The sequence below is a fragment of the Artibeus jamaicensis genome, unplaced genomic scaffold, assembly GCF_021234435.1.
Source record: "Artibeus jamaicensis isolate MK-2021 breed Jamaican fruit bat unplaced genomic scaffold, CSHL_Jam_final scaffold_916, whole genome shotgun sequence".
Lineage (NCBI taxonomy): Eukaryota > Metazoa > Chordata > Mammalia > Chiroptera > Phyllostomidae > Artibeus > Artibeus jamaicensis.
The window spans coordinates 59,218,937-59,229,663 of record NW_026522059.1 but is presented as its reverse complement, the minus strand read 5'-3'; the positions used below and the strand labels follow the sequence as shown (position 1 = coordinate 59,229,663).

General features: G+C 35.0%; 1 non-coding gene across 1 annotated transcript; it reads left to right on the top strand.

The window, feature by feature from the left end:
* Positions 1-977: 977 nt before the first annotated feature.
* Positions 978-1,084, top strand: LOC119049255 (U6 spliceosomal RNA). The gene has a single exon (XR_005082488.2). It is a non-coding gene; the product is annotated as a U6 spliceosomal RNA (small nuclear RNA).
* Positions 1,085-10,727: the final 9,643 nt, after the last annotated feature.

Genomic DNA, 10,727 nt, shown 5'->3' with positions numbered 1-10,727 from the left:
ATGTTTAGTTTTCCTCATTTTATTTCTCTGTTTCACTGCAGTGTTTGACTGGTTTTCCTTATTCTCTCTTTATTATATTTTAATTTTCCTTCTTTCACTTCTCAATAACACACAACTATTGATTGAATACTTTCTATTCTGGTTATCCAAATCATATATTCCTTGTCATATTATTGTTGTTCCAGTACTGTTGTAAGTAAGTGTTGTTCCATACAATTCTACATACTACATAGCAACCCTCCCTGATCTAAGCCCACTTCACTTTAATCGTGAGCATTATTATTGTTGTGGTTAACTCTATTCTCTCTCACACTATTCCTACTTTCTATCCTTTACTCTCACTGTGTCTCATCATCTAACCTTGCACAAGTGCTCTGTTTTCTGGATTCAGCTCACAATCATTCTCCCATCTAAGAGTCTTAACTCTCTTTTTACCATTTATAAAAAGTGGCTAGTTGGGTGAAATATCACAATTAACACTATACTTATACAAAGGATCTCCTGTCTCTTCTCTATTTGCTGGTACTTTAAGTCTCATAAACTACTCTCTTACTGTCTTAATCCATTTTGCCTATGCTCTGCCACTAATCACATACAAGGATAGGTGGGAGCTGTGAACATCAGCACACTTGCTGTAGGAGAGAAACCACCAACAAGGGAACCAAAAAAGGTAAAAACCCAAGTGCAACAAGAGAGCCCACACAAATAGAAGAAAGGACAAAACCAGACTGTCCAGAGAAGGAGCTCAGAAAGACCACACCTCTGAACTTCATAGAATTCCTGCCATAGAAATTTACTCTACAAGGACAGCTAGCAAGGAAACCATCAGGAAGCACAGAAACAAAAAAGAAAGAGTCACCTAAAATGGGGAGACAAAAAAAAAAAGGAACATGCAATCAAAAGGAATGGAAGATATCCCAGTAAAAGAGCTAAACAAAATGGAGGTAACCAAACGATTAGATACAGAATTTAAATTAGTGCTCATTTCAGCAGCACATATACTAAAATTGGAATGATACAGAGAAGATTAGCATGGCCCCTGCGCAAGGATGACATGCAAATTGGTGAAGCATTCCATATTTTTAATAAAGACCTTTCAAGACAAAAGAAGTCCAAAAGACTATACTTCCACCAAACCAGCTCTGCAAGAGATGCTAAAGGGACTGCTTTAAGGAAAGGAAGAAAAACGAAGAGACAGAGAGGAACACGTACAAAAAAGGCAATGAATAAGTACCTATCAATAATAACCTTAAATGTAAATGAGTTAAATGCTCCAATCAAAAGACATAGAATAGCTGAATGAATAAGAAAGCATGACCCACACATATGCTGCCTACAAGAGACCCACCTCAGGACAAAAGACCATCACAGACTAAAAGTGAAGGGCTTGAAACAAATTTTCCAAGCAAACGGACAGGGGAAAAAAGCGGTGCAGCAATACTCATATAAGACAAAATAGACTTCAAAAAAAGAGCCATAAAAAGAGACCCAGAAGGTCACTTCATAATACTCAAGAAAAGAATCCACCAAGAAGACATAAACATCATAAATATCTATGTACTCAACATAAGAACAACCAAATATATAAAGTAAATCTTAGAGAACTTCAAGAAAGATATTCATAGCAGCACAATTATAGTAGGGGATTTTAACACCCCACTGTCAAAAAAGGTCAGATCTTCTAAACAAAATATCAACAAAGATATTGTGGCATTGAACAACACTCTAGATGAAATGGACTTAACTGATATATATAGAGTCCTTCATCCCAAAGATGCTAAATACACATTCTTTTCAAATGCACATGGAATATTTTCAAATATAGACCACATGATAGACACAAAAACAAGCCTAAACAAATTCAAGAAAATTGAAATCATATCAAGCATTTTCTCTGACCACAAGGGACTGAAACTACAAACCAACCTCAAGGGAAAAAAACTAAAAAACAGTCAAACTCATGGATATTGAATAGTATGCTATTAACCTGTCAATGGGTCAAGAAGGAGATCAAGGTAGAAATCAAAAAGTTTCTGGAAACAAATGAAAATTAACTCACAACAACCCTAAACATATGGGACACTGTGAAGGTAGTCCTGAGAGGGAAGTTCATAGTGATACAGGCAGATCTAAAACAAAAATAGAAGGATTTCAAATAAACAACCGAACCCTACACCTACAAAAACTGGAAGCACAGCAACAAAGACAGCCCAGAGCAAGTAGAAGGAAATAAATAACCAAGATCAGAGAATAATTAAACAACATAAAGATTAAAAGCACAGTTCTAAGGATCAATAAATCCAGGAGCTGGTTCTTTCAAAAGATAAACAAAATTGACAAGACTTTAAGCAGACTCATCAAAAAGAGAAAGAGAGAGAGAGAGAACACAAATAAACACAATGAGAAATGAAAGAGGAGAGATTACAAATGACACCACAGAAATACAAAGGATCGTAAGAAATTACTACAAAGAACTATATGCCAAAATTTTTGAATTTCTTGCCATTCAAGAAATTTGAATTTGAATACATCTAGGTAGATGAAATGAACAAAATTCTAGAAAAATTTAATCTTCCAAAACTCAATGAAGAAGGAAACAGAAAGCCTGAACAGCCAGATAACAGCTGGAAAAATGGAAGCATTAATCAAAAAACTCCTGACACACAAAAGCCCTGGACCAGTTGGTTTCACAGGAAAATTCTACAAAGCATTTAACGGTTAGCTAACCCGATTCTTCACAGACTATTCCTACCCTTCACAGAGCTAACCCCTATCCTTCATAGGCTACTCCAAAATGATGGAAGACTCCCAAACCCTTTTTATGAAGCCAGCATCATCCTAATCCCAAAACCAGATGAAGACATAACAAAGAAAGAACTTCAGGCCAATATTTCTGATGAACATAGACACTAAAATCCTCAATAAAATATGTTAAAAAGATCACATACCATGACCAAATGGGATTCATCCCAGGGATGTGAGGATGGTACAATATTTGCAAATCAATCAATGTAATACAATGTAATACAATTCTCAATGTAATACAATTCTCAATGTAATACATAAAGAAAAGCAAAGACAAAAATCACATGATTATATCAATAGATGCAGAAAAAGCATTTGATAACATACAGCACCCATTTATGATAAAAAATACTCAGCAAAGAATGAATAGAGGGAGCAATCCTCAATGTAATTAAGGCCACATATGAGAGACCAATGGATGATATACTCAATGGGCAAAAAATAAAAACTTTTCCACTAAGATCAGGAACAAGACAAGGTTGTCCACTTTGATCATTTCTATTCAACATAGTATTGGAAGTCCTAGCCACAGCAATCAGAGAAGAAAAAGAAGTAAAAGGTATCTAAATTGAAAAAGTAATAAAGGAGAATTTCCCCAATCTGGCAAAGGAAATAGACTTCCAGGAAATCCAGGAAGCTCAGAAAGTCCCAAAGAGGTTGGACCCAAGAAGGAACACACCAAGGCACATCATCATTACATTAGCCAAGATTAAAATGAAGGAGAGAATCCTAGAAGCAGCAAGAGATAAGGGGACAGTCACCTACAAAGGAGTTCCCATCAGACTGTCAGCAGATTTCTCAAAAGAGGCCTTACAGGTAAGAAGGGGCTGGGAAGAGGTATTCCAAGTCATGAAATCCAAAGACCTACAACCAAGCTTACTCTATCCAGCAAAACTTTCATTTAGAATGGAAGGACAGATAAAGTGCTTCTCAGATAAGATCAAATTCAAGAAGTTCATCATCACCAAGCCCTTATTATATGAAATATTAAAGGGACTTACCTAAGAAAAAGAAGATAAAAAAGATGAACAGTGAAAGGACAGCAAACTCACAGTTATTAAGAACCATACCTAAAACAAAAGCAAACTAAGAGGACAGCTAGATCAGGAGCAGGAGGACCATAGCAATGAAGATCTCATGGAGGGTTAGCAACAGGGGAGTGGGAGGAGGGGAAGGGGGGAGAAGGTACAGAAAATAAGTAGCATAGACAGTAGGTAGAAAATAGGGGGGAGGGCAAGAATAGTATGGGAAATATAGAATCTAAAGAACTTGAGACCTGTGGTCATAAACTAAAGGGGGGGAATGGTGGGGGAGGGGGTGTGCAGGATGGAGGGGAATGAAGGGGGGAAATACAACAACTGTAATGGCATAATTAATAAAATATATTTAAAAAAAGAAAAAGAGGAAGCAAAACTGTCATTGTTTGCAGATGACATGATAGTGTACATGGAAAATCCTATAGACTCCACCAAAAAACTGCTCAACTTAATAGATAAATTTAGCAAATCAGACATGATTCAGAAATCAAAGGCATTTTTGTATACCAACAATGAAACATCAGAAACAGAAATCAGGAAAAAATCCCACTTGATACAGCAAAAAGAAAAATAAAATATATGGAAATAAACCTAACCAAGTAGGTAAAAGACCTGTATACAGAAAACTATACAACACTGAAGAAAGAAATCCAGGAAGAAAAAAACAAATGGAAACATATACTGTGTTCATGGATCCAAAGAATTAACATCATCAAAATGCCCATACTACCCAAAGCAATTTATAGATTCTATACAATACCTATTAAAGTACCAATGAATGGCATATTTCACAGATATAGAACAAAGACTTCAAAAATTTATATGGAACTATAAATAACCCTAAATTGCTGCAGCAATTTTGAGAAAGAAGTACAAAGTAGAAGATCACAATACCTGATATCAAAATGTGTTATAAGGCCACTATAATCAAAACAGCCTGGTACTGGCACAAGAACAGACACATGGGCCAATGAAACAGAATAGAGAGCCCAGAAATAAATCCATGTTTCCATGGTCAATTAATATTTGACAGGCAGGCAGCAGCATAAAATGGAGCAAAAATAGCCTGCTCAACAAATGATGTTGGGAGAGTTAAAACAGCTAGCTACGTGCAAAAAAGTAAAACTCACTCACCAACTAAACCATACACAAAAATAAATTCAAGGTGGATAAAAGACTTAAACATAAGCTGTGACACCACTGAAGTCCTAGAGGAGAACATAGGCAGAAAAATCTCAGATATTCCATGCAGCAATATTTTCACTGATATGTCTCCAAGAGCAAGGGACATAAAGGAAAGATTGAACAAATGGGATCTCATCAAACAAACAAACAAACAAACAAACAAAATGCATCTGCACAGCTACAGAAAACAGCATTAAAATAAAAAGAGAACAAACTGTATGAGAAAACATATTTGTCAGTGATACCTTAGACAAGGGTTTGATCTCCAAAATATATAAAGAACTCACACAAATCCACTCTAAGACAAGCAACCCAATTAAAAAATGGGCAAAGGACTTGAACAGACACTTCTCCAAGGAGGGCATACAGAGGGTCCAGAGACATATGAAAAGATGCTCAGTATTGCTAGCCATCAGAGAGATGCAAATTAAAACCACAATGAGATACCACTTCACAGTGTTCAGAATGGCAATCATAAATAAAGCAACAAACACAAGTGTTGCAGAGGTTGTGGAGAAAAATGGACCCTAGTTCACTGTTGGTGGGATTGCAGACTGGTCCAACCACTATGAAAAACAGTATGGAATTTTTCTAAGAAAATTAAAAGTGAATATGCCTTTTGACCCGGCAATTCCACTACTAGAATTATATCCTAAGAACCCTGTAACACCAGTCCAAAAGAACCTATGCAACCTAATGTTCATAGCAGCACAATTTACAATAGCCAAGTGCTGGAGGCAACCTAGGTGCTCATTAGTAAATGAGTGGATCAAAAAACCATGGCACATTTACACAATGAAATTCTTTTTTTTTTTTTACACAATGAAATTCTATGCAGCAGAAAGAAAGAAGGAGCTCCTACCCTCTGGGACAGCATGGATGGAACTGGGTAGCAATGTGCTAAGTAAAATAAGCCAGGAGATGAAAGACAAATAACACATGATCTCATCATTAGCAGGAACCTAATGAACAAAACAAACAAGCAAGCAAAGCATAGTCAAAGACATTGAAATTGAGAACAGGCTGACAGTGACCAGAGGGGAGAGGGGAGAGGATAATGGGGGGGAAGGGTGAAAGGTTTGTAAGAACAATTATAAAGGACACGTGGACAATAACAAGGAATAGGGGTGGAAACAGGAGGGAGGTGCTGAGGGCCAGGGTGATGGGGAGGGGTGGGATAAAAAAGGACAGAAAACTGTACTTAAACAACAATAAAAAATAAATAACAATAAGTAAAGCAAAAAAAATTGTCATAGTATTTTGTACAGTAACACACTGTTCAGGTTCATAGCCTAGAAGCAGCATATGCCATATACGCCATAGTAGTGTTATTATGTATGGGAAAAGTACAGTAAAAATATAATATAATTTTTTACATGGTACTTATAGGGCACTTGGCACAAATGGAGCTTATAGGACTGGAAGTTGTTCTGGGTGATCCTGAGATGAAGTTACTCCTATCAATCCCTGGTACTCAGAAAGTACTTCACATGGCCCCCCTTATAGCTCTGATTGCATTACATAGTAATATTTGTTTCCACATCTGCTTTCTCCTATTAAGTTGTTATATCTTTGAAGATTGTGCCATATATAATATATAATATATTGTATAATGTATAGTGTACAAAATAAATGTACATTATATACTATATATGTGTTATAATATATACTATATAAATATAATGCATGTTTATATATAATTATATTTAATCTCATTTCCAACACACTTTTCACCAGTGTTTGTTCTCAAAATTTATTTCAATTAGTGAAAATATAAATAAAATGTAACTAGCCTAGTTGAGCCTTGGGAATTTATTTATTCACTTTTATGTGTTTTTCCATTACCATTTAGTCCCCTCAGACCCCTCCACCCCCGACAATCAACACACTGTTTTCTATGTCCTTGAGTCCTTTTTCCTTCTTGCTTGGTCCCTCCACCCCTTAACATACCCCTGTACCTTAGCTGTCATCTTGCTTTCTATCTATGAGTCTGTATCTATTCTGCTTGTTAGTTCAATTTGTTCATTAGAACAAAAATTAAAATTATATGGTATTTGCCTTTCTCTGGCTTATTTCACTTAGCATAATGTTCTCCAGATCCATCCATACTGTCAGTAAGGGTAAAACCCTCTTCTTTTTCATGGCCAAGTATTATTCTATTGTGTAAATGTCCTATTGTTGTTTTTTCCACTCATCTACTGATGGACACTTGGTCTGCTTCCATATCTTGGCAATTATAAATAATGCTGCAGTGAACCTAGGGGTGCTTATGTTCTTCCAAATTAGTGTTTTGGGTTTCTGCAGATATATTCCCAGAAGTGGGATTGCTGGGACAATGAAGATCCATTTTTAATTTTTTCATGGATCTCCACACTACTTTCCACAGTAGTTGCACCAATCTACATTCCCACCAACAGCACAAAAGGGTTCCCCTTTCTCCACATCCTCACCAACATTTGTTTTTTGTTGATTTATTGTTGATGGCCATTCTGACAGGTATGCGATGATATCTCATGGTGGTTTTAATTTGCATTTCTCTAATGGTTAGTGATGTCAAGCATCTTTTCATATGTTCATTGTCTATCTGTATGTCCTCTTTGGAGAATTGTCTATTCTGGTCCTTTGCCCATTTTTTAATTGGGTTATTTGTTTTTCAGTGTTGAGTTCTGAAAATTCTTTATAAATGTTGGATATTAATCCCTTATCAGATGTATCAGTGAATATGTTCTCCCACTCTGTGTGTTGTCTTTTTATTTAGTTGATGCTTTCCTTTGCTGTGCAAAAACTTTTTATTTGATGCAGTCCTATTTGCTTATTTTTCTTTTGTTTCCATTGCCTGGGGAGATATATCTGATAAAGTATTGCTATGAGCAATGTCTGAGATTTTGCTGCTTATGATTTCTTGTATGATTTTATGGTTTCAGGTAAAACATTTAGATCTTCAATACATTTTAAATTCCATCTTGTGTATGGTATAAAAATGTGCTCTAGTTTCACTTTTCTGCATATGTCTGTACAATTTTCCCAACATCATTTATTGAATAAACTATTTTTACCCATTATATGTACTTACTTCCTCTCTCAAACATTAATTTACTATAAAAGTGTGGGCTTATTTCTGGCCTCTGTCTTCTGTTTCATTGATCTATGTGTCTGTTTTTATGCCAATACCTTTCTGTTTTAACTACTATGACCTTATACTATAGTTTCATATTCGGTAGTCTATTTTTCCAACTTTGTTCTTCTTTCTTAGGATTGCTATTGCTGTGCAGGGCCTTCTGTGGTTCCATATAAATTTTTGAAACATTTGTTCTAGATGTGTGAAATACATCACTGGAATCTTGAAAGGAATTGTGTTGAATATGTAGATTTCTCTGGGTAGCATGGACATTTTAATGATGTTAATTCTTCCTATCCATGAACATGCTATGTGCTTCCACTTATTTATATCTTCTTTGATTTTTTTCTTCATATCTCCTAAATTTTCTGAATACTTGTCTTTTACATACTTGGTTAGGTTTATTCCTGGGTATTTTATTATTTTGAAGCAATTGTGAATGGGATTGTTTTCTTAATTTCCATTTCTTTTAATTCTTATTGGCATACAAACACAACTGATTTCTGGATATTAATTTTGTATCCTGGTACTTTGCTGAATTCATTTATAATTTCTCATAGTTTCTTTGTAAAATTTTTGGGATTCTCTATGTACAGAATCATGTCATCTGCAAATAAAGACAGTTTTATTTTTCATTTCCAATTTGGATGCCTTTTATTTCTTCTTGTCTGTTGTAGTGAGGACTTCCAGTACTGTGTTGAATAAGAGGTGAAAGCTCGTATTCCTGTCTGGATCCCAACCTTAAGGGGAACACTTGAAGTTTTTGCCCACTGAGTGTGGATTTCCTGGCAGTGGATTTGTCAAATATGGCCTTTATTATGTTTAGGTATATTCCCTCTATCCCCAATTTGCTAAGATTTTTTTAATAGTAAATGAATGCTGGGTTTAGTCAAATGCTTTATCTGAATCTATCAGTGTGATCATGTGATATTTTCATCCTTCATTTTATTTATGTTGTGAATTACATTTGTTGATTTGCAAATGTACCAAACTGGAATAAATTCCACTTTATCAGCATGTGTATTATTTTTGATGCATTGTTGTATTTGGTTTGCTAATATTTTGTTGAGGATTTTTGCATATATGTTCACCATGGATATTGGCCTGTAATTTTTCTTTTCTGTAGTGTCTTTATCTGGTTTTGGAAATAGGATAATGTAGGTCCTATAAAATGAGCTTAGGACACTTCCCTCCTCTTAAATTTTTGGAAATAGTTTGAGAAGAAGAGGTGTTAGTTCATCTCACAATGTTTGGTAAAGTTCACCTGTGAAGTCATCCAGTCCAAGGCTTTTGTTTTTTTTTGTTTGTTTTGTTTTGTTTTTTGACATTACTTCAGTTTCACTAGGCATAATCCATCTATTCAGATTCTCTGATTCTTCTTGCTTTACTTTTGGAAAACTGTGTTTCTAGGAGTTTATCCATTTCATCCAGTTTCTCTAGTTTGTTAACATATAGTTGTTCATAAGATTTTCTTACAATCCCTTGTATTTCTTTAGGGTAGGTTGTTATTTCTCATCTTTCACTTCTGATTTTATTTATTTTGGTCCTCTTTTTTTTTCTTGATGAGTCTGGTAAAGGTTTTTCAATCTTGTTTATCTTTTCAAAGAAACAACTCTTGGACTCATTGATCCTTTATATCATTTTTTAAGACTTTCATTTATTTCTGTCCTAATCTTTATTGTTTAAAGATTAAAACCTAATCCTTCTTCCTTCTATTCACTTCCAGCTTTGTTTGTTGTTCTTTTTCAAATTCCATTAAGTAGTAAAGTTAGATTATTTATTTGAACTTTTTCTTGTCTTTTCTTTCTTTCTTTCTTTCTTTCTTTCTTTCTTTCTTTCTTTCTTTCTTTCTTTCTTTCTTTCTTTCTTTTTCTTTCTTTCCTTCTTTCTTTTCTTCTTCTTCTTTTTTTTTTAGATACACCTGTAATGCTATGAATTTCCCTCTTAGGATTGTTTTTCCAATGTCTCACAGATTTTGGATTGTTGTGTCCCCATTTTCATTTGCTTCAAGGTAACTTTTGAATTATTCTTTGATCTCCTTCTTGACTGATTTATTGTTTAATATCATGTTACTTAGCTTCCACGTCTTTCCATGTTTTTCAGTGTTCTTGTGACTGATTTCCAGATTCATAGCATTATGCTCAGAGAGGATGCATTATATGATTTCATTCTTCTTAAATTTATTGAGACTTGTTTTGTGTTCTAACATATAGTCTATCCCAGGAAACATTCCATGTGCAGTAGAAAAATATGTATATTCTGCTGCTTTGGGGTGAAATTCTCTGAATATATCAATTTGCTGTCATGTGTGATTTAGGGCCACTGTCTTCTTGTTGATTTTCTTTTTTAAAAAGATTTTATTAATTTATTTTTAAAAAGAGGGGAAGGGAGGAAGAGAGAGAGAGAGAGAGAAACATCAGTGTGTGGTTGCCTCTCACACACCCCCTACTGGGGACCCACCCTACAACCCTGACTGAGAATCATACCAGCAACCCTTTGATTCTCAGGCTGGCACTCAATCCACACAACCACACCAGCCAGGGCTCCTTGTTGATTTTCTGTGTGGAAGATTTATTCATTGA